The sequence below is a fragment of the Hipposideros armiger genome, unplaced genomic scaffold (assembly GCF_001890085.2).
Source record: "Hipposideros armiger isolate ML-2016 unplaced genomic scaffold, ASM189008v1 scaffold_36, whole genome shotgun sequence".
Classification (NCBI taxonomy): domain Eukaryota; kingdom Metazoa; phylum Chordata; class Mammalia; order Chiroptera; family Hipposideridae; genus Hipposideros; species Hipposideros armiger.
The window spans coordinates 3,943,283-3,969,264 of NW_017731386.1; positions in this window are offsets into that span (position 1 = coordinate 3,943,283).

The window sequence follows — 25,982 nt, forward strand, 5'->3', positions numbered from 1 at the left end:
AGAACGATGGCTCAGAGCCAGCCAGAGAAATGCAAGGTATTCTCTCCATCCTCTCTTTCCTGAAGAGAAACAGCAATAAGAACAGAATATTAAATATAATTTAAAAAGTTTAAGATGTTTATATGTTTTTACATTTAGAACAAAATTCAGTTTGGATATTTAAAAGTAGATCAAGTTCAATTATCTGAAAGCTTTAGCTCTGCTGAATCCCTCATCTCTCAGGGCTCCAAGATGTGGAAGCACTGTGGTGAATAAATCAGAGCAACCTTCTTTTGTCATCACTTCTAGATGACTCACTGCCATTATTTTAAATATCAATTGCTGTCTTGTGCATGGAGGCAGTGATTTCTGTAGGGGCTGTGGCGAGCCACCTCATGGCAGAGCTGGAGAAGACCTTCTGCACTTCTGTTTTCCAGATGCAGCACTGAGGCCACATGGGGAGGCCACTTGCCCAAGGCCATCCAGGTACATCTGTGGCCTCCCACACCTGGGCTAGTGCCTGGGTGCCAGGCCAATGCTCTTGCTGGTACCCTGGACGCAACTGGCAGTGCTCCCCAGCTCCTATAACTCCAGAAACTCTCCTCGCTTTTTACCAACCCAGCCCTTTCAACTCATTGTCTGCCTGTTTCCCATCTCTGGGCAGTCTCACAGAGAAGAGAAGGTGTCTAGGAGCAAACAGAGGCTCCCCCTCAGGAGAGAGTTCGAGGTTCAATCTTACATGCTCTGTGCCTGAAAAAGAAGATGGGAGTCCCTCTGCCCCCTAAGGACTTAGGGGCTTCTGCTTTACCACTACTATTTCAGTTCCATCACAAAATTAGTGTCTTTTTCTACTTCCAAACATCGGGCTGCTGAGAGTGCTCTCTGATGACTTTCCACCAAGTTTGTGCTATTAGGTACAGCTTCCAAAGATTGCTTTGTCTAAGGAGGAGGAAATGTGGGGAAAACTAACATGAGGATGATTAAAACAAAGGTGGTGTTTTCGTTCATTTCTCTGTCCATTCTTTCCCTTTTTCCCTTCGTGTGTGTGTGCGCGTGTGTGTGTGTGTGTGTGTGTGTGTGTTTATAGAAAATTAAGATCTAAAACAGACCCTCCCCAGGAGATGCTCACAGACTCAGATGTATGACCCTAACAAGGTGAGTGCCAGAAATTGTGGTCCAGGTCACATGTGGTGGAGCACAAGGCGCTTCAGCATGGACTGGCGTATTGGGAGGGGGCATGTGAGCTGAAACGATGAGCAGGGACCCAAAGGCGGAAGGAGCAGCAGGCTGGTGTGCACGCCCGCGGCGGTTAGTGCAAAGGCTCGCCGAGGGGACCACCTCACCTAATCTGCACTGTGACTTTAGGAGCAGATTCCTGCCATGGTCCCATTCTGTGGATAAGAGGGCCAAGGCTTGCTGCCTACAGCAACCTGTTCAAGGTCACACGATGCATATAGAGCCTACAGAGCAGGTACAAACTCCGGCAGTTTGACTCTGGCTCTTAACCACCATTGTGCACAGTGTCCAGGCTGAGACCCTGGGAGAGGGCAGAGGGGAACAAGGAGCAGAAGGGCAGGGCAGGGCAGCCCCAGCTCCAAGGCTGCCCTGGAAGCCCAGCCACAGTGGCTGGTGTGCCCAGCCTGATACACTCCCTCTGTTTATGGCTTGGCCCCATCCTGCTGTCAGCCCTGGGGAGCAGATGCTCACTTAATCCTTGGGATTAGCTCCAGATCATGGAGAATAATCAGCAGTCAGCCAAGGCGCGATGCAGGTGCTGCCTCGCATGCACACTCTTCCAAAGGCAGTTTCCTAAATGTAATGCTGATGCCCAGTTCTATCCCCAGGTTGCGTGCTCCGTAATACATAGAAGAAGCAGAAAGCTGAGAAAAGCCTGCCAAAACTTCTAGCCGTCGTAACTGACAAAGGAGGTAATGTCTTGTTATTTGGAAAATGCTTTGAAGCCCGTAAGTAAATGACTGACTCTGGGTGTGTGAGTGTGAGTGTGTGTGTGTGGGAGAGAGAGAGAGAGAGAGAGAGAGAGAGAGAGAGAGAGAGAGAGAGAGAGAGAAGGAAAAGGGGAGGGAGAGATACACTCTAAACTTAATAGTGCTATATACTTAAAATACAACTCAATTCTCAATTTTTGATGTATGGAATATGCATATACATATAGTTATCCATAATATCCTCAAATGTGGAAAGAAATACCCAGCCTTCTGAAGAACCAAATATTCAGTTGAAACAGAGACAAGTGGAGACCATCAGAAGCCTGGGGCCCCTAACAAGCTGTGTGACCCAGGGCAGGGGCAGTGCAGCCTAACCCCTCATCTCAACGCTGGGGTGGGGGGCAGTGTCTGCCCCTCCTGTCTCCTAGGCTCATGGTGCATAAGTGCTTTAGAAATTAGAAAATGCCAAATACATGAAAGGGATAATTATCAGTAATCATCATCGTCATCATCATCATCATCATTTAATACTGAGGATGACAGGCACAGGTGGGGGAGAAGCAGACTCCATTATAATTACCTGCAAGACACAGCCAAGAGCACATCGAAGCCACATTTCCCACCTACCACATTCCCTACTCCTGTACTTACTGCTCTCAACCCCAGAGGGTCATTAGGGAGCTCTGCTGTTTTGTAATGGGAAGGCAATTGCTGGCATAAAATCCCAAAATTAAAAAGGCCCTTTCCCCTTATATTTGTTGAACTGCCTCTAGCCTGAGAAAGCTTGCATTGATGTGAAAAATCAAATTTGCCTTATTCCCCACAGTACATGGATGCCTTCCTGGGTATGGTGCCCAATTCAATCTCATCCCTCCACTCAGCAGTCATTCCATTTCGGTGGGCTCTTGGCGACTACCCAGTCCTCTCAGTAAGGCACCATTGGTCTGGGAATTGACCTGGAAGCCAGTAATCGAATATGAAAGCCACTAAAACTAAGCAAGCTTACTTCTAAGGTACCTTTGGGGCTGCATGCCCAGCCTGGCTAAAGGGAACCACACACTTAGCAAATTGTTTTTTCCTTCTAGTAATTGCTCTCAGGTCTCCTTTGGCAGCTGAGCTCCTTGTCTGGAGTTTTCTCTGTTTAAGTTTTCTCCTATCCTCTTTAAACCCATCTCAAATATATGGTAATGGAAGAATTGACTCCGGAAGGTGAACACATAATGCAATATATAGATGATGTATTATAGAATTGTACACTTGAAACCTATGTACTTTTGTTGACATTGTCAACCCAATAAGTTTTATTTAAAAAAAATAATAAATCCCTTTCTTCCCTCCCTGCTCCACCTGTTCTTCCTTTTCTTTTTCTAAAGGCTGGGACAGAAAGCCACACCTGAGGTCTTGAGTTTTTGTTTCTTCTCCTGGTCTGCTTGCCCCTTGTCTTTGCTACATCTTAGACTTCTTTTCTCAGATAGTCATGTGTGCTCTCTGATTTTTTAAGTGAAAGTAACTGTTATTTTAAAAAGAAAGAATTCTGTGTATCACTTTGCATTCATTCTCCCTTTCCCTTTTCCTCATTGAATCATTGCTCCTGCTCAGTTATATTGGGCACCTCAGGAGGAAAGGAAAACATAGACGGCAAAATTCATGCATCTATAGACATTAGGTCCTAGGTAAGGGAAATGGGGATAGCCAGTGACCTTGCTCACCACTCAGCTCCTCAACCTTGGATATTCACCGAGTCCATTCCTGTTGCCTCCCCTCCCCCAGGCCAGGTCTTCTCCAAGACCACAGCACTCCAGGAGGGAAAAACACTGTTATAAGAAGCAGCTACCCTTGGCTTCTGCGATTGTGGGTAACCTTTGATTTCTTCTACATTACTTTCCTTTATTTTCTAAGTGTTCTACATGAAACCTGTGTTGGTTCTAAAGAAAAAAAAATTCAATAAAGTATATATTTTTAACCTTCCCTTGACAAATATCTCCAATATTTACTGTACCATTTCTCCCCTTCATAGCTAAGCTGAATTCAAAAGAAGATTGTACTAGGGCAGTTGTCTCTGCTTTCTTACACTATGTTAATGCCTTTTAAAGTAATATTTTCACATCTGATAATCCCTCTTTGACGATTATTTAATGTGATTTACTATAATTATGCATAGACTGATATTAATATTTCCAGGACTGATTTCCTTTGTGTTTTTCCTGTTTTGTCTTTACCCATCGTTTTATTTCTAGCTTTTCTTTCTTTGCCATCTTGTTTAGGTGATTGCTTCTCTTACATTATCATTATCCCCACATGAAAGTCTTCCAATTTTAATACTGAATGTTAAGGCAGTTATAATTATTGGAGTAACGTGAACCTTGCCCTACTCATTTCATCATGTTGTAAGCTCTCCATTGTTTTGTGGTTCCCACTGCTGCATGGTTTTGACTTCATAGATACAGTCAATCTGCTTATACATTCTGTACTTATTTGTAATTAAAAATTGTGTTTTTCATTCCTAATACTTCGCCAAATATGCATTTACATTTCTTTCTAATTATCAAATTATATTGAGATCAAATCAATATATTTTAAGCTGATTCCCACCATCCCCGCATTATCTCCCCTTCTGTTTTCATGAATGATATCCTGTTTTTTGCAATTTGAGTGTCTGCACATTCTTACTCCTAGTATTTTCTGAGCTCACTGTCCCCTCTTAATGTGCAGGCGCCAAGGTCTTTGGTGTCTATAACAGGACATGTTCACTGCTGTTAGAATAACCAGCAAAATGGAAGTGTTGTGTTTACCTAAGGAAGATACAAAGCATTTTGAGGGGACAGAAATGAGAGGAGGGCAGAAATAGCTGTTGCCCGTGCTCTGAGCCCAGGGAAGGTCCTGCTCACCTGACCAAGGGAAAAGGCACAGGTGGATGCAGCTTTTCAGGAAGAGCTCTGTGAATCTCTGCTTCACGTTCAGCTGCTTTGGGATCTGCATGGCCAGCAATGGGGGGAGACACCTTCTTCTTCTGTGTGGGACCCTTTTCAGTTCTGTTCTCCCAAAGCCTGAACACCCAGACACTGTGCCCTGAAGCAAGTGTCCGCACAGTGGGCGGGGCAGTGGGCATGGACTCATCAAAGAATATCAGAGCAGGTAGGCAAAGGGGGTGGGAGCCATGCGGTGCCTCTGAGGAGAGAGGCAGTTCTGCTAGGCCATAAGTCACTGCCCAGGGACTCTCAAAAATGACCAGTGGCCTTTGCAAGCATGTTTGAGGTTCTACTGCATGCACAGGAGGGGCTTTTGAGCCAGAAAGTTTGGGACTACACACTCATGATCAAATGAGTCATCTGCATGTCTTCTAGTCTATTCATATTTTTCATGTTTAAAATAATTATTATAGCTATACTTCTCCTTTAAGTATTCACAGAACTATTTGTTATTTAATTATAGGCTTTAAATATACATACACACACCAAAACACACATACACATATTCTTAGTAGGCTGAGTATAGTCTTCCACTCTGTGGCTTATGATCTAATCATGTCAATACCCCCCCTCAGCCACCCCCCCCTACACACACACACACACACACACACACACACACGGCATCCACTAATGGCCCCTGTAGCCTACATGTTGCTCTGTACACTCTGGCCTTTGCCCTCCCATTCAGCCTTTTCCTGGCCGGCTGTTTTCTGGCATGTAGTTCTTGAGTATACTGTGGTCATTATTCCTCTGCGGCCTCACTCAAGACACTGTTTCCAGCTGGAATGGCTTCTCCACACTCCTGTAGTTATAACTTGGAGCCACTTCCTCTATGACATCTTTTTGGTCCACCTGCCAGCCCATTCCCTAGTATAATGGAATTCTTCCTACTTTGCCCTAAGCAAATCTCTGTCACACTCTCCAGACAATGCTTCTAATGGTTTTGGTTTATATCTTTGTCTTCTTCTGTACTTTCAGACCTTTGAGAACAGAAGAAGAGGTTGTCGTTATTCTTGTTTATATCTCCAGAAACTAGGATAGGTTCTGCAACATAGAAGAGGCGGTGAGTCCACATATATGGAATGAAGAAATGAATGAATGAATAGGACAGAGTGACCGAGCTAGATAGAGTGTGCCAGCCAATGGTAGTGGAAGTGGAAGGCCCAGCTGAAGAGGGAGGCTTTCAGTCTATTGGCAGTAGGGAGCCACTAAAAGCACCTGACAGAGCAAATATTCTGATTACACTGAATAAAGACCAATGAAGGGAAACCTACTGGACTCCTGTGTGCCCTTGCCTCAAGTGAACTTGACGTATGAAAATGACACCCTGAAAAACAAGCATTTAGGTAACATCCTTCCTCTGCGGTGTCCAGAGAAATAATGCCAGTTAGGGGGATAAAAACAAAGTGGAAATCATGGCTTTGTGGACAATGGGGGCTTTTTCTGCTATAATCATAGAGGTCATGGTCTCAGGAGTTGTGTCTAACTGAATAGGAAATTCAAAATATAATACTGAGACCAGAAAAAAAAAAGTCTTCCAAAACCCTTTATTTCCACTCCATTTATTTTCCTATAATTACCAATAACCCGCTATTAGACTTCAAGGACAAAAATAACTCTTAAAGCCCCAGACAGAGGTGCCAAACTAGTCTTTTTCACCCTGGAAGCATTTGGGGAAGATAATTCTTCCAGGCCTCAAGGGTCTGTAATTGTCAGCATCCCATGAACCCACAGAGACATTCAGGTGGGGGTCTCCACTCTGTGATTATCCCTTCCTGCAAGCTGTATTCTGATACCTCTAGGGCTGTCAGTTCTGGACAATGTTTGCCCAGGGAGGTGGGAGTGGGAAGTTGAAGAATGCAGGAGGCCATCTGCGAAAGGAGAGGGTTTAGCGTGGGGATGAACACAGAAGAAAGTTACAGCAAATGGTGGCTGATGTTATAAAGCCTGGAGAAGGGGGACAAAGGGTAGGTAGAAGTATGACCCTACTTAGGAGGAGCCCAACTTGTCCCCACTTCAAGGGCCTAAAGATATAGTGTGTGTTTGCAAACTGTTAAGAACTGGATCTCTGCTTCATCCTGGGAAGAGGAGCCCAGGCAGCTGCTGGTCACCTGCACCGCCACGGCTTATAGAAGCCAAACCACTTCCCTCTGCACTGTCCACAAACTGAATTGCTGTTTCATCTTTATCCCATGATGCACAATTTCTTTCCCCAGCCCAACAAGGACGAATCTTGTTCAGTGGAGATGTGCTAATTGTCTAATGAAAGGATTAAGCTGCATCAAGGTCATTTGAATTGAAGAGGTGGAAAGATGGGTAGCAAGTAACAACAGGCCTCCTGGTAGGCAAGGACAAGAGTGATTCAGGAACAAGGGCACCTGTGGTCCTTGATTCTGGAAGAAGTACCATGGCTGGGGTGGTGGCAGAAGTACCCTCAATATATGTGACGCTCCTGCTTCCCCTGTGACAGACTTGGCAGCCCAAGAATAGTTTTGCCAGAACAGTTAGGAGGCAGTGATTACATAGTCTCAGAATCCCCTGCTTGAAAGTACAAACCAGGTTCTCTGTGAGATATGATTACCAGAAGAAAAGACATCTCCCTACCCAGCCAGCTACCAGTGCGATAGGGGAAAGAGGGTTCTCAGCACAAGGCAGGGTAGAGGACCCGGACTCTGAAGATGGAGAGTTGGGGGAGAAGAAGGGAAAGCAGATTGCTTCTTGGGAGCCAGGGTGAGGACTTCAACCTGGATCAGAGGGTTTCTGTTGGAGAGCCCTAAGGATGTGCAGACTCTGCCCTGCACTACCTCTGCCTCATTCTATATTCTGGCCACAAAGGAGCAACCCCAGAGAAGGAGACCTGAAGAGTGGTGACTGGCAGCCAGGGCACCTTCTAGCCAGAACCCTCCTCAGAATACCCAAATCCACTGAATGAGCCTTGAGTGGCAACAATAAGAATTGCAATAAGCAGAACAATTCTTTTATTCATGCACCAATGAGGGATGCAAAGCCAGCCCTTGACCTGAGCATGTTGAATCTGGAGAAGGCTGTTCTGTGAGCTCCAACATGCAGAGGACTCTAATTGCTAATGTCCTCCTTCAGGTTTGGAATTAGGTCCCAGCTGCTGCACTTTCCTCAGGCAGAACATCACCAGCATGGCCTCTCCCTCCTCATCCTATCTCTTACCCACGTCACAGGAGGTGGGAGAAACACAGCCAGGGCAGGAGTCCCAGGACGTGAGTGCCAGTTCAAATCATTTCCTTTCAAGAGCTCAAATACAATCAGGCTCTGAGCTGTGAGTAGGTAGAAGGGAAGTGGGAAGAGAAACACAGTGGCACTCCTAGGTTACTGCCAGGAGTACGGTGGGGGAGGGCAGATAGGAGTGAGGCCACTCAAGCAGAATAGAGAGGTGAAAAGGCTACAAAAGGATCTTGGCCACAGGGAGAATTTCCTTTCTCCATGTATTCTCCTGCTCTGAAATAGCAGATCTTCCTCTTTCAGATACCATTAGCAAGAATAAGTTTATCCTTTACTCATTCATTTACTTATTTGCATTATCACAAATGTACAGTGATGGGCACTGGGGTGACAGAGTTGAATAAAAAGGGGATGGATGACCAAGAATGGTTTATCAGGTTACTTGCAACCTACACAACCTTCCATACTGGGCCAGCAGGAAAGCATCAGGCAGAGACCTGATGCACGCTGTAAGGAATATCTAAACAAATAACTCCAGGACCCTTTCTGCCTGAAGGACTCAGGGAGCATTTCCGAAAGGACAGGAAGCTTGAAGTGGATCTTGAAGGGTGAGTAGACATTTTCCAGGTAATGAATGAAGGGGAAACACAGGAATGCAAGGAGGCAGAAAAGAACCTCAAGTGCTTGGGCAAAATGAAGAGCTTCATGAGGTCCCAAAAGGTCAGGTGGGAATGGTGGTGAAGAATGTGCTCAAGGAGCAGCACTGGTGTCACAGGAAGATAAGAAGCCACATCGTAATGTGAAGAAGAGCCTATGGGAGGGGATAACACAGCACGAGCTTTCAATGGTAAACTAATCTAAACCGATTATGTCAACAAGCATCTATTGAGTGTCCACTACATGCTAGATACAGTACAGGATATGGGACCAGGGAGACAAATACTTTACTCCTAGTCCATGAGGAACTCACTAATTAAATAGCAAGAGAGATATGCAAAGAATCAGACAGCTCAGCATAATGTGGCGCAAGGGCAGATTGACTGGGAAACTTCAGGGATCCTCATTCAATTTTATATTAATTTTTATTCTTTCTCTTAAAGATGATCCTTGAAACTATGTAAGCTTCAGACTCCATGAAACATAGACCCGCCTCTTATAAACTGAGTGATATGATAATAACATAGTCATAAAGAATGTGCACATAACTCTGTTTTGGGATGAAAGAGTCAAAGAAGCTGTTCCAAGAAGTAAACATTGGCTTAACTAAGCCATTCTCAGACTGCTAATTATGAAAAAGTCATCCTAATAGATGTGAGGTGATATCTCATTGCAGTTTTGAGTTACATTTATCTAATGATTAACAATGCTGAGCATCTTTTCATATTCTTTTGGCCACTTGTATGTCTTCTTTAGAGAAATGTCTATTAAAATATTTTGCCCATTTTTAAATCAGGTTATAATTTTTTCTGTTAAATCATGGTAACATCTTATATGCTTTGGAAATTAACCCCTTATCAGACACAGGGTTTGCAAATATTTTCTCCCATTTCACAGCTTGCCTTTTCACTCTGTTGATTAAGTGATCCGTTCCATTCTTTTGCAGGTAGATATCCTGTGTCCCATCACCATTTGTTGAAAAGACTATCCTTTCCCCATTGCATATTCTTGCTATGATTGTTGAAGATCAGCTGGCCATGTATGCATGGATATCTAGACTGCCCATTCTGTTTCATTGATCTGTGTGTCTGTTTTATGCCAGTACCATAATGTTTTAATTACTGTAGCTTTGTGATATATTTTGAAACCAGAAAGTATGATGAATCCAGTTTTTTCTTCTCTTTCAAGATTGTTTCAGCCATTCAGTCTTTTGTGGTTTCATATAAACTTTAAAATTATTTTTTCTATGTCTGTAAAAAATGCTAATGGGATTTTCATAGGGATTTGCACTGAATCTATAGGTCACTATGGGTATTGTGGACATCCTAACAATCTGTGAGATATCACCTCACACCTATTAGGATGGCTATAATAATAATAATAATAATAATAATAATAATAATAATGACAACAAGGGTTGGTTAGGATGGAGAAATTGAAACTCTTGTACTCTATTGGTGGGAATGCAAAACTGTAGAGTCACTATAAAAAACAGTATGAAGGAGCCTCAAAAAAACAAAAGTAAAACTACCATATGATTCAACAATTCCACTTCTGAGTATTTATCCAAAATGTTTGAAATCAGGATCTCAAAAGATATTAGCACACTCATGTTTATTGCAGCACTATTTACAACAGCTGAGATATGGGGAAAAGAAACAAAACCAAATGTCCATCAGCAGATGAATGGATAAAGAAAATGTACAATAGTATATACATACAATGAAATATTAAGGCTGAATATAGTCTTAGAAGAGAAAAAATCTTGTAATATGTGACAATGTGGATGAATCTGAGGACATTATACTAAGTGAAATAAGCCATTCACAAAAGAACAAAATACTACATGGTTCCACTTATATGAGGTATCTAAGAATTAGACTCATAGACACAAAGAATAGAAGGGTGGTTGCCAGGGGCTGGGAGAAGGAGGAAAGGGGGAGTTGCTAATCAATAGGTATAAAATGTCATTTATGCAAAATGAATAAGATCAAGTTATCTGATGTACAACATTGTGCCTATAGAAAAAAGTTCTGTATTTTATGCTTAAAAATCTGTTAGGGGGGTAGGTGTCATGTTGTGTTTTTACTGAAATAAGAAAGAAGGAGAAGCCCAGAGGAGAATGGCAAGGAAGAAAAAGAAAAAGGAAACTTTTGAACTCAGAGTAGAGGCAAGAAATCACAAGGTCCTAGGCCAGTGGTTCCCAAAGTGAAGACTCCCCAGATAAGCAACATTGGCATTCCCTAGAAACTTGTTAGACATACAAGCTCTTGAGCGCCTCCCATATTTAATTGGAAACTTTGGAAGTAGGTCCTAGAATTTTTGTTTTAATAAGTCTTCCAGGTGGTCCTGATGCTTGCTGAACTTTGAGAACCACCGCCTTAGATTAAGAGTTAGAAAATAAGGATGGTTTCGTTAAAAACTCTTGTTAAGCTGCAACCCAGCCCAGGTGATGAAGGAAGAACCCAATCACCAATAAAACTCTATTTCGCATGGTTTACATTCAGGATTGTAGTACATTTTGCAAGGGAAAAAATGCATTAGTATATCCTGTCAGGACCAAACTTTTCACTGTTTGATCATACCTCATTTGCATTTTTAATAGCCCCCATTAGGCAGCCTCTGAGCTAATTAGGCAGGCTTCTATAATAGAAGACTTCTGTTTCCTGTTTTCAGAACTCAGAAACTAATGGCTGAAGCACTGCTAAAACAATTAAGTAATAAGAAAAATACTGTGTAAGATTGGCAAAAGCACAGCTGCCATAAATCATTACAAATGACTTGCAGCTCAAAATGTGTAATCAGGGCAGAAAAGAACCTATCGTATACAGGGGTGGTAAGGAAAAACAGAGGGAGGGGGACCCTAAAATAGAGAAGTTATTGCCCTCTGCCAAGTGGAGATGGGGTGGGAGATCGTGATTCCAGGGATTCTAGTACTGATAACATATTCTTAGGCCTTAAGGAATGCTCAGAAACATCTCTTACATCTAAGTTTAAAAATAAATGAAAACTACAGCAACCCAATAAAATCAGACTACAAAAGACTCAGACTTATGGAAATGAAATATGAATTAGCCACCAATGGAAGAGCTCTAAAACACTGGGATGCTGACTGAGGGCAAAGAAAACATGGAATGAATGGGTAGTGAAATAAAGAAGTTATAAATATCAACTACAGACTCATAATCACTTTCAGAATTGAGAACAATGACAGCATATATATATATATATATATATATGTATATAAATCTTTGTCTTTTATGCACATATTTATATATGTTAAACAGTTAAATAGTTTTCTACTTGGTCTTTTCCCTGTTTTGAAATAAGGAGTGTTGGTGATGGTTAATGTAAGAATTTAGTCTTCAGGTTATAGAATATACAGATAAAATTGTGACTAGCTTAACATTACCCAAACCTAGACACTGACATGATTTTGTGTCTTCAAGTTTTAGGAGAGAGTAAGTATAACTTCATTAGTATGAGGATTAGTTGTATACTCTGAGGTGGAAGCAAGATATTTTTATTATCATTATATGAAAATTTAACTATAGGCAGAAGGGGATGTATATGGATGCTAAGAAATCAAAGGGGTGAACTATACTACCCAGTATCTCTTGACCCTCAGTTCCACATTTGCTCTCATATACCCCCTTCTCTACTGTTACAGTAGAAAGTCTAAAAACTACATTTCCAAGCTTGGTTTTCTCTATTTGGAATACCTAGAATGGCTTCTGGTTTTCCTGACAGGACATAGACTTATACATAGACGTGATTTATGAGACTGCAAGGTGAATGTAGACCTCTTTTATATGCTGTGTCACTATAAAAATAAGTTCACCTACATTCTAAATGTTGTTAATTTGTATTGTTTAAGTAATTCATATGATTAATTTATCAGTTCAGTATAATTTTGGTACACATTACACTCAGCCATTAAGATTAATCTGACACCTTTTGAGCTTCCTTTGCCCGGCCCGCTCCAAGCTCTTTGGAGTGTACTTTCTCTTCTAATAATGGCCCTTGAGCCATTCTCTACTGCTCGGCCCACTTCTGCTTCTTTGAAATGTACTATCTCTTCTAATAAACTGCTCTTTCACCACTTAAAAAAAAAACAAGATTAATTTGATTACTTCAGAACAAACTCCAATTTGTATTTTTTTCATAAATTGTATTAAATATCAATAGTTGGAGACTATGGCCACATATTCAGCACTTTGCTAAGCACTGTGAGAGAAATAAGAAAGGATAACACTTTGTTGGGGTGTCAATAGTAAGATATGTCAGGAGGCTATAACCATGAATGAAAATAATAATAAAAAAAGCACACAATTAGTATGCATGCTGGGAGTTATATATTCATAAAAAAGCTATCTCTGTTCACAAATAACTTGATTACTATTGGGTTGTCAGAAAAGTCATGACACATTTTTGCATCGAAAAACAGGAAAAATATGTCATGACTTTTCCGATAACCCAATATATAGAAAATCCAAAAGAATCAAGAAATAAAAAACTCCTGGAACTAATAAATAATTATAGCAAAGTTGCAAGATACAGGTTAATATAGAAAAGTCAATTGCTTTCCTATAAACCAATAATAAATAAGTAGAATTTGAAATTAAAAACAATGCCATTTACATTAGTACCCCCAAAAATGAAATACTTAGGTATAAACCCAAGAAAATATATACAAAATCTGTATAAGGAAAGCTACAAAACTCTGACAGATGAAATAAAGAACTAAATAGATGAATATTCCATGTTCAGAGATAGAAAGACTCAATATTATCAAGATGTCAGTTCTTCCCAAGTTGATCTATAGATTCAATGCAATACCAATCAAAATCCCAGCATGTTATTTTATGACTATAGACAAACTGATCCTAAAGTTTATATAGGAAGGCAAAAACCCAGAATAGCAAACACAATATTGAAGGAGAAAAACAAAGTTGAAGAAAAGACATTACCAGACTTTAAGACTTCCTACAGAGCTACAGTAGTCGAGATAGTTTGGTATTGGTGAAAGGATAGACAAATAATTCAATGGAACAGAATGGAGAGACCAGAAATACAGTCAACTGATCTTGACAAAGTAGCAAATGCAATACAATGGAGCAAAGATAGTCTCTTCAACAAATGATGCTGGAGTAACTGGACATTCCACAGGCAAGAAAGAAAGAAAGAAAAGAGAGAGAGAGAGAGAGAGAGAGAGAGAGAGAGAGAAAGGCAGGCAAAAAAAAGAAAACTAGATACAGACCTGACACCCTTCACAAAATTAACTCAAAATGGACCACAGATCTAAATGTAAAATGCAAAACTATAAAACTCCTAGAAGATAACATAGGGGAAAACCTAGATGACTTTGGGTGTAGTGATGCCTTTTCAGATATAATATCTAAGACATGATCCATAAAAGAAATAATTAATAAGCTGGACTTCATTAAAATTAAAACCATATGCTTTGTGAAAGGCAATATCAAGAGAATTAGAAGAGAAGCTGCCATGTGTGTGTGTGTGTGTGTAAAATAGTATATGAAAAGGTGATCCACATCCCATGTCATCAGGGAAATCCAAATTAAAGCAACAATGAGATAACACTACACACCTATTAGAATTCCCAAAATTCTGAAGACAATACTAAATGCTGATGAGGACGTGGAGCAACAGAAATTCTCATTCATTGTTAGTGGGAATGCAAAGTGTTACAGCCATTATGGGAGATTTCTAGGTGAGTAATAAGCATTTTGTCTCTCTCACCTCAATTTTTTTCCTCTATGAAGACTTACAGGAAGGAAAAAAAAAGAGAAAGATAAAAAGAAGATCCTACTTAGACCAAAAGTCTAAATTTCAGGCCTCAGAGATCTCTATCAGGGCTGTCCATTCAGCTGTTAAAACCTGGTACTCTGATGACCACCATTCTCTTTCTTTGCAGATAGCATCTTCAGTCGCCACACTGGGAGAGGAAGAAGTTCCTAGAGATGATTATTATATGATCTAATGCCATTAAATTTCTATAGCGGCAGTCTTCAAATATGGCTGCCCCAAATCCTTCATTTCCTGTAAAGCATGCCACTTCTCACATCAAGAGGTGGAGGTGATCCACTTTCTCCTTAAACTTGTGATGGCCTTGGGAATTGCTTTGACTAATAGATTGGGACAGACATGTTGTTCTGAAGCTCTTGCCCAGAGGGCTCCTGAGGACTGGCAGCTTCTGCTTCCTCGTGGCTGACACTGGCCACCGTGCTCTAAAGAAGTGCAAAAGGAAGAGAGGCCTTGGTGAATAATAGGCTATCTTGGGCATCTTTGCCACAGTCAAACTCTCAGCTAAAAGCAGCCGCATGAATGATCCCAGTAAGTATTACATGATACTAAATAACTGTCCAGTTCGGCACTGTCACAATTCCTGACACACAGAATAAGGAGAAGTAATAAACTGTGTTTTTAAGCCACTAAGTTTGGACATGGTTCACTATGCAGCAATGGATAACTAAAACACTCTCCCAACTGCTTGGGGCAGGAAAAATATGAGAACCAGTCTGTGTTACAGCAGAGAGTACTAATATTAATATGATAATCTTAAGCCATTGTGGTAACTTAAATTTGCTTAAGGAAATAGTAATATCTGCTCATGCTTGCATGACATACTTTAGAAATAATTCCCTTTAAATTTGTTAAAATTCTGAAGAGTAATACAGCAACTTTAAGAATATGTATCAGAAATCTGGAACATTTGCTTATGTGGGAAGCTTCATTGCTAAGGAAGTTAGCAAATGATTTATTGATAAACAGGAGATAACCAAACTTAATGCGGAAGTCATCTCAAGAGTAAGGTTTGGAAGGTGAGATATTGAGCCCTAGAAAACTTCCCTTCATGGCCTACTGTGTGTCGTGTTCTGATTTTGCCACCGAACAATGGTTTGAGTGTAGAGTACCTAAAATAGGAGGCCTGGATCCTAAACACACCATTATCATGTATTTCCTGTTGGAATTTGGCTGAATTACTTAACCTCTCCTGAATTCTAGTTAAAGAAAAAATCTGAATCCCACTTATTTTGCTTGCAGATAGGCTCTACAGATTTTTGTGTGAGTGAAGGACATCATATTGTCCTTTTGGAACTGGAACTGCTGAACCAGTGTGACTTCTTGAGAGCAGTGGTTTCATCCATGCAGGGCTGGATTTCCTGGCTTATTAGTTTCCTAGGTCTGTTATAACAAAGTGCCACAAACTGTGGTTTAAACAATAGAAATGTATTGTCTCACAGTTCTGGAAGTGAGAAGTGATATGAAGACATCACAAGGTTAGTTCCTTCTGAGAGCTGTGAGGAAAAATCTGTTCCATTCTCCTGCTTCTAGAAGTTTCTTGGCAATCTTTGACAGTCCTTGGCTTGTAGCTGCCTCATCCTGATCGCTACCTTTATCTTTACATGGTGTTCTTCCTGTTGCAAGTTTCTGTGTCCAAAACACTGATCATATTGGCTTAAGGCTTACTCTAAGAGCTTCATTTTTAACTTGATTACCTCTGTTAAGACCCTATCTCCAAATAAGGTCACATTCTGAGGTACTGGGGGTTGCAACTGCAACATATCTTTTTGGGGGGACACAATTCAAGCCATAACATCTGGTAAGTTAGGATATGCTAGTCCAGCCTACAGAACCTCAGAGTCTGAGCAGTGCTATGCCTGAGCATCCCTGGAAACAGCAAACCCCATAGATGCCTATCCCGATGTCTCTCAGAGATTGACTCAGGCTCCTATTTCTTCAGCATGTAATTTCCCGAGAAAGTGTCCCAGCAGTTATCCTGACAGACCTACCAGCCTAGACTCCTGCTGTGGCTCACTTCACCTGATACCTCAAATCTACTACCACCCTCACCACTCACTCTCATCCCACCACCTACTCAACAATCATCTCCCAGGGTGCTGACTCCCCTGGCTCACTACCAAACCTTAGTACTCGCTACCATTTTTTCCACTTGGGTATTTTTCAATACCAAGAACACTGAGTGTAAGGCAGGGGTGTCTTCTTTTTTTAGAGTTTGCTTTTCCTAAGCTTAAAAGACACCACATTTGAATGACAAATGTATCTATCCCTTACTTAAGAGCTTCAAAGGAAAGAAACCAATCTCCACAAAGGAATAGCCACTTACCAATTCAGTGACTACCTTAGTGCACATGCCGCCCTCCCAGTTAATTCTTTTACGCAAACAACTGCTTTGGGCACTATAAATTATATACAGGATTTGACTAAAAGATGTTGCATGACAAGTGGTAGGGCTTATCAAAATTGAGTCAACATTACAGGTGTGGTCAGATAGACAGAGGTGCAAGGTATAATCCCAGTAACTCCCTGATGAAACATATACAGAGGCTTAACCTAAACCCTGAAGGAATGACAGGGAAAACAAGGTGAAAAACCAATTAGCCTTTATTCCATATAATTCTAAACCTATTGGTAATATATATACATATTACCTCTTCCTTTTTAGTAGGACAAGTACTTTTTGGGGGGTTTTATCCAGCTCTGGGGATGGATATGCTCTGAGCATTCATCTCTCTGGACCCTTTATTTAGCATCCTTTGTAACCAAGGGGACATAATAGAAAGGATAGGCACCAAGATTCACAGTAGCATCTGTAATATTATTTAGGGGCTGAAATCAGGAATAAGTAAGTATTTGGCTTGAGTCACACTGTTATGCTGCAGTGTGATGATGTGCCCACAATGGGGAGTTGATTAAGGTCCATGTGATTGATGCTGGGAAAACATTATGGCCAGGTTGAGAGAGTCAATTGGTAGTTCTTGGGGAAAAAAAAGGTTTCCTTCATGCAATGGCAATGATGTCTATAGTGCTCAAATATACTATGCTGACCTCAGCAGTTATTCTTTCTAACTGATTCTCCATATAACCTGTCCTGAAAGAGTTAATGAACTCACCAAAGGTGCTTCACTCCTGCAACACAGATCAGTTACTGAAGGACTTCAGCATAGTAGAAACATAAGTCACTCCCCTAGAAATGGAACAAGTGCATTTAGGAGGAGAAACCCATGTTAATCATTTTAGCGATTGTTTCTTCTCTGCTATCTTTGCCCACATATGCCATTTTCCCCCTAATCAACTTCAATTAAATTTAAGTTAACAAAGATTGATAATTATCATTACAGTAAAAAAATAACAATAATCTTTTCTCTTCCCATAGTGCTTTTTTATTTTTTTCTAAACCAGTTTCACATACATTAATTAATTCAATCTTTATCATCTGCCATGTGCCCAGCCAGGTGCATGGCACTGTGAAGCATGCAAGAAACAAAGCTTCTCACACCCTCTGAGTTGTTGGTGTACTCCCTCCAATTGCTTTCATATGTCATTGTGACCAAAACCATCAGGCCTGAAGCCATCAGACACAGCTACCAGAAAAGAGGCATGGGCTCTTTCTGGGAAGAGAAAATGGAAATCTGTCACCCAGCCCATGCTGACCCTCCTGTCACCACTCTATCACAGTCCGTGACTGGCCTGGTCCCTCAGGTTACTCCCAGTCTCTGGGTTTACAGAGCTGCCATCTTTCTAGATGGCCTCAATGTCTTTATTTCCCATTTTAACCTTATTCTGGTCTTCTACCTGCACTTCCCCTAAACTTCTCCAGATCCCTTTATGTTGCATTTTGGCTCTCAGCTGGGTTTGCAACTCCTCCCAATTTAGCAACATCTGAAAATTTAATTAGTGGGTGGTTGTCTCCCTCTTCCACATAATTAATGAAGATGTTAAAATAAAACTGGATTAAGAATTTATTACACTATAATTTGCAAATCATTGCCACAGTTACTAGATAAGCTCTAACAAGGCAGGAGGGAAGAACTTGATAGAGGGAAGAATGTCTAAGCCATCATGGTTCTTAACTCTAAGCAAAAGGCAGTGTGGCAAAAGGGAACGTTCAGGCTGGGAGTCGGGAGCAAGGGCACTCATCAGGAATGTGTCACTAACTAGGAAAAACTTTCCCATCATATTCTATCCCTAAACCCCAAGGTGCAGGCTGAAGCACATCAAGAAATTCCAGCTCAAATGACCAAGGATTCAGGTAGACTCTCATGTGAGGGCGGAACACAAGTAGTGATCCATTCAAAAGGGAGGGAATGAGGAATGGAGAGGGAACCATGTGTCTCTTATTGAATATTTCAATACTAGGAAGAATAAGTCTTTCCTGAAGATTGAACAAGATAATATTAGGTCAAATAATGAGATCCTAGGAAGTACTTATTCTTAAATATATATCCTTGGCTAATGAAAATAGTCAAGTCTAGACAAAAATGGCCAATCATAAAGATGGAGAGTTTCTAGTATTCAAAATAATAGGCACTGAGTAAAACCTGGCTCTTAATTTTATCTCAGACCATTCACAACAAATCTCATCTTTGATTTTACCTTATGCTGGCCCTGGTATTATTCCTATTCCCACTGTTTCTTCTGTGCTGACTCCTCTCAGTTGAATTTTTTTACTTTTATTCTTCTATTCTTAACTTTGACTTCTATAACCTCACAGCCTTCTTCTAGCTTCTCCTTCAGCTTGGATCTTTTGGAGGCTACTCAATGTCATGTCTTTACAGCAGCAACCAAACAAGGCCCCTCATCAGATTCAGTGTACAAGCCAATCCTACAGTGGCCCCTGGGACATTCCTGGCCCAGGTAGTTCTGTCTTCCATTTGGGAGCTGCTATTTTCTTCCTGCCGGCCATGCCCATTCCACAGGGAGCAAACCTGGGAACAGGGTTAAGTACATTTATGAAGGACTGATACAGAATGGATCATTGAAGTAGTTAGTGTGTATGGAAAATCCTTAACTTCACAGAGCAAATATTAAAGAAATAGTGCCATGGTAATGGATGTTTTTGTTCCTCCAAAATGCATATGTTGGAAACCTTCCCCCAGCATGATGGTATTAGGAGGTGGGGGGTCTTTGGGAGGTGATTAGAACATGAGAATGGAACCCTCATAAATGGGATTCATGTCCTTATAAAAGAGGGTTGACAGAGGTTCCATGTGAGGATACAAGGAAAAGTCCGCCACGTGGAAGAGGACCTTCACCCAACCATGCTGGCACCCTGATCTTGAACTTCCAGCTTCCAGAAATGTGAGAAATAAACTTCTGTTGTTTATAAGCTACTCAATCTGTGTTATTTTGCCATAGCAGCCCCAAATACACTAAGACAAGTAGTCATACTTGTGAGACTTTTTAAAAAAACTGAATGTTGAAGAATATAATTCATGAATCTGGTCTTATTCCAAAGTCCTTTTGTTATGCCCCAACATATAATAATATATGCTAGAATTGGCTAATTATTCATGCCTTGACTGCCTTGCTAGGCCAAAACTGCAAATTCCAGGTGAAGTTTGGTATCAGAAACATTAATTTCTATATTTGAGCCCTTTATAGTTCTTTACATCGATGTATTGGAAAGAAAAAGCCTATTTTGTTAAAAAAAAAAAAAGGAAAAGGAAATAAAAGACAATGTAGAGACTCACTCAAGGGAATACCTTGAAACGGGTATAATTTATAAAACAAAATACCCTTAATATGACAGCAGTCAATTTAGCCTGATATAAAAGAGGGTGTGTGTTTTCTTTCATTTATATTTTTATGATATGTAATGTCTTTATAATTTCACCACTCCACATCAAAGCCGCCAACCGCTGAGCGCCTAAATAAGTAGCATGTGAAGAAAATGAATGAATTGCTAAATGTCCCATTACGTCCACAGAGAATATCCTTCTATTTGGAGTCAGGAATCTTAAATTGAGATGACAAATGAATGGTTTTCACTCCAATGGAGGGAGAGTTTTGGCAACTTTATTACATTCAGCATTTAAATGGAATAAGGGGGAAATGTAGAGAGGAACAAAATTTTTTAAAAAATAATAAATGTTGTTGGTATCTGAGCTCTGGCTCTAAATGTCAGTTCCTCTGTGAGACAGTTATGGGGACAGTAGGGAGCATAGGACTTGCATAAAAGCTCCCAGGAGATGGAAAGGAGGGCCTGTCACTGGCGTGATTTCTCCAACACAAAGAAGCTATTTGGAGAATCTTGACAAGTTCCAATGTGTTTGCCTCACCACATTAGGACTGACATCAAAAATTAAAAAGCAAAGAATGTGTAGAGCTGGTTAAAGGAAATCACAATAATCAGCAGCTCTTAGGGCACTTAACCACAGACACCAGGGAGCCCCAAGACAAGAGATAAGAAATGGGGGGTAAGGTGGTGACTGCAGCACCATCCAGTCCATCTACTTTAAAAATCTACCCAATGTTCAGAGGAAAATAGGATGAGTGTATAGCAAAGACAATACAGCTACTGATCTATGCATACTGTATACACACTTGGTGTCCTTTAGTAGAGGTCCACTTTCACAAGCCCTAATTCATTCATTCATTCATTCATTCATTCATTCATTCATTTTTACGGCCTCAATCTTTAAAACTTTTATTTTTCATGTCTCAAGTTCCATCTCTCTCATCTCTCTCACAATCTTCAAATTTCCATATAGACTGCCTCTCAGTTTGACATTTTGTGCCACAGTTGATGTTGAAGGACAAATGGGATTACTCGTGAGCTTTAGGCCTCCAAATCAGGATGCTGGGTATTTTCAGGGCAAGACTTTTAACTGACTGGTCAAGAATTAAACAACTGACTAAGAGCACATGACCGAAATAGGTCATATGTACTTTACTTTGAATGTTGTGATCACAGTACAGGGTGAACAGTTAGTAATCAAGTCAATTATTAATTCCTTTAATGAATTGACCTGAACATGTGTGACTACGTAAAAATATATGTGTGATATACATGCAGTCACAGAATGATGGGAAGAGGTTTACGTACCCATAACCTTTTAAAGACTATATTTTAAAGAAAACAGTTCATACCCATACAGGGGGGAAAAGATAGGAAATTCTAAGGGTCCTCCTCTTCCATCTAAATTGAAAGGAGTATTTTACTCCTTTAACTGGGAAAATATTCTCTGTATGAAGCAAATACAGTTTTAAAATTACAACATAATATAAATCAGAACATAAAGTTTGAAACTTGAAAAATGTTCTTTAAAGAAAAAATAATCAACAGGCTGCTCCTCTCTGGCCTTGGTTTTCTAATTACAGGAACAAATGGGTTAGATTACATAATTCCTAAATTCCCACACAGTCTATTATTTTATGGTCTTTAACAATACAAACAATAATGTCATGACTACACAATAATGGCACATCACCAACAACAATCTTGTCAACAACTATTTACTAAACTCTTATAAAGCACCAGGCAATGTATTAAGTGACTAATGTACTTGACTCAATTTAATCCTTGTAATAACTTCACGGAGAAAATTTATTGTTTCCATTTTTATAGGTGAAGAGAAATATATCTTCCAATATCAAATAGCTCATGAGTACCAGGAATAAAATTATCACTCAGATTGAACCCCAAATCCTGTGTCCTAAATTTAAAAACACAATATTGAGCATTTTAATTTTACTTAGCATGGTAGATTAGAAAGACAGTCTACAAGAGACTGAAAAGTAGAAATGTTTTCATTAAGTGTTTACAATATTATTCGACAGAACAGAATCACAAAGAAAAGAGATAACCATAGAGTTGGTATATGTGTAAGTGCCAGACTGAATAGATTAGTCAATAAGAACTATAGGATTGAAAGAAGAGAAAATCATTATTAGTTAGATACTACCAATAAGCCTAGTTGGAAAGGGCTTTGTGTCATTGAGCTTTCAAAGGAGAAAATACAAGGCAGACAGAAAAGCTGAGAGAGGCTTTTCTGGTGGGGGAAAAGACTATTTGCAAAGGTAAACACTGGAATTATTTTAGGATGAATGAGAGACAATGAAGAGATGAGTTTACTTTATCCAGTTTGGAGGAAACACATAAAGTTTGGAAAGAAGGAAGGAAGGAAGGGAGGGAAGAAGAAGAAGGAAGGAAGGAAGGGAGGGAGGGTAGAAGGAAAAAGAAGAAAAGAAAAAAAGAGAAAGAAAGAAAGAATACATCAATACATTTTCTTTGAAATAGAAAATTTAGAGACAACAAATCCATTGTAAGTTATTATTAATCTTACTTTTGTAAAATGTGATCAGCACTTTTGAACATATATTATGTTAGATCATTACTTTTAAAAGTATAATTAATGAAACACATGCATTAGGATCTAAAAGGGTCTCCTGTTAAAAATGCAGATTAGAGATTTCTGGTCAAGATAGCAGAATAGAAAAACACTGTGCTTGCATCCTCTCACAACTACATCGAAATTACAACTAAACTACAGAACACCCATCATTGAGGATAGCCTAAAGTCTAGTTGAACAGAAGCTCTACAACTAAGGATATACAGAAGAAGCCACATCAATAGTGGCAGAGACCTAGAATGAACTAGTCCCACACCTGCGTGTGGCAGTTAAAAATCAGGAAGAATATCTCAGCTGTGAATGTCTCCCCAAGGGGTAAGGAGTCCCAGCCCCACACCAGGCTCTCCACACCTGGGTTCCAGTACTGGGGAGGGAAGCCCTCACAACTTCTGGCTGTGAAAACCAGCAGAGATGGTGGCTGAGTCAGACAAAGGATGGCTGAAGTCCCAGGTGTTCCTCTTCAAGGGTCCATGCACAGACTTACTCATGGATGGACTCACTTGCTCTGTGATCCACATCTGGGGCAGCAGCTCAAAGGGTGCCAGAAATATTTGGGAAGGAACTGAATTGTGTGGCTTCAGGACAAGGACTGCAGGGGAGGCTTTCTCCCAGACAGAAATGGGGGCAGAATCCAGTATTTACTTGTTGAGCCCTCCCCTCTTCCAGTGCACAGAGGCAGGTAAGCACCATATCTGAGTCTCCATCAACCTGGCTCACACTGTTTGCCCCACCCTGGTGGTTCCCTGAGACCCCACCCCACTCAAGTTGTGGGCCCACCCAAGTTGCTTCCAGTGGCTTTTCCATACAAATAACCTGACTTAGCTCATGCTGCAGACTTTCCTAAAGTCTCTCAAAAATTCACAAACCCTAAACTAATAGGATCTGACCTCAGTGTGCTCTATATACCTTGCTGAGTGGCCCCAAGCCTGGCACTAGTGGCAGTTGGCCTCAATTCACAGCTTAGCCTGCTCCAGGCACCTCCAAGTCCAGCACAGGTGGTGGCCATCTCTGGATTGCTTTGTGGCTGATTCCAGGTGTCCCTGCACAGGGCACAGGCTGTGGCTGAAGTTGGCCTATGGAGGGGCCCCTCACAGGAAACCCCATGGCAGGCATGTGTCTAGTGGCCAGTTTCAGCTTCAGACCAAACTGGAGCACCACGCGGATGCCTCTGCATATGACACACCCAAAGAGCAAACTGTGAAGGTATCAGAGCCCTGCTAAAGTGAATCCTGCTCTGTAGGGTCAGCCCGTGCACAACAGTTCTTCCAGTATAGTCGTAACAGCCCTCACTGCCAATTAACTTAAGGGTCAATACCTCCCATTGACAAGCAATCAGCAACCAAGACTCAACTACAACAGGCGGGCACACACAACCCACACAAGGGACACAGCTGCAGCACTCAGCTCAGATGAACTGAGAGACTGTGGCACAGGACACCTACTACATAAAGCCATTCCCTAAGACAGGGAGACATAGCAGCTCTACCCAATACATAAAAACAAACACAGGGAGGCCGGCAAAATGGGAGACAAAGATACATATCTCAAATGAAAGAACAGAACAAAGCTCCAGAAAAAGAATGAAACAAAATAGAGATAGGCAATTTACCAAATGCAGCAATTCAAAACACTGGTTATAAGGATGGTCAATGATCTCAGGGTGAACTTCAATAAAGAGATAGAAAACATAAAAATGGAGATAGAAAACATTAGAAAGAACCAGTCATTAATGAAGAATACAATAACTGAAATAAAAAATACATTAGAGGGAATCAACAGTAGTTTAGATGAAGCAGAGGATGGAATCAGGAATTATAACAGAAATTAAAGTAACAGAAAACACCCAATCAGAACAGCAAAAAGAGAAAAGAATCCAAACAAACAAACAAAAATAAATAAGGACAGAGCCGGCAAGTGGCTCAGTTGGTTAAGAGATTGCTCAAGAGTTTGAGCTCTGAGCAACTAGTGGTTCAATGCCTGGCCCGAGCTGAGCTGCCACTGAGCTGCCAACAGGTGGCAGGATGGCTCAGCTAAAAAAAAAAATGAGGACAATTTAATGGGCCTTTGGGAATAACATCAAGTGTACTAATATTCATATCATTGGGGTACCAGAAGGAGAATGGGCACAGCAAGGAATTGAAAACTTACTTGAAGAAATAATGACTGAAAACTCTCATACCCTGGTGAAGGAAAGAGACATACAAACCCAGGAAGTGCAGAGTCCCAAACATCATGAATCCAAACAGGCCCACACCAAGACACATCATACGTAAAATGCCAAAGGTTAAAGACAAAGAGAGAATCTTAAAAGAAAGAGAAAAGCAGTTAGTTACCCACACGGGAGCTCACATAAGAGTGTCAACTGATTTCTCAACAGAAACTTTGAAGGCCAGAAGGGATTGGCAAAAAATATTGAAAGCAATAAAAAGTAAGGGACTACAACCAAGATTACTCTACCCAGCAAAGCTATCATTTAAAGTCAAATTTCAGACAAAAGAACTTTCCAGACAACTAAAAGCTAAAGGAGTCCATCACCACCAAACCAATGTTATAAGAAATATTAAATGGACTTCTTTAAGAAGAAGAAGAAAAAAAATAAAAAAATATGAATAATAAAACTGCAATAACTACATATCTATCAAAAATTATTTTAATGGTAAAAGACATAGGGTGGCTGAATAGATAAGGAAAGAAGACACTTACATGTGCTGTCTACCAGGGACTCAATTCAGATTGAAAGACACACAGAGACTGAAAATAAAGGGATAGAAAAAGACATTTCATGAAAATGGAAGCAAACAAAAAAGCTGGGGTAGCAATACTTACTTACACCAGACAAAGTAGACTTTAAAACAAAGGCTGTAACAAGAGACAAAGAAGGACCCAGTAATCCCACTTCTGGGTATTTATCAAAACCCAAAACACTATTTTGAAGGGACTTGTGCATCCATAAGCTCATTGTAGCATTATTTACAATAATGAAGATATGGAGGCAACATGGGTGTCCATCAATGGATGAATGGATGAAGAAGGGGTGGTACATATACACAATGGAATG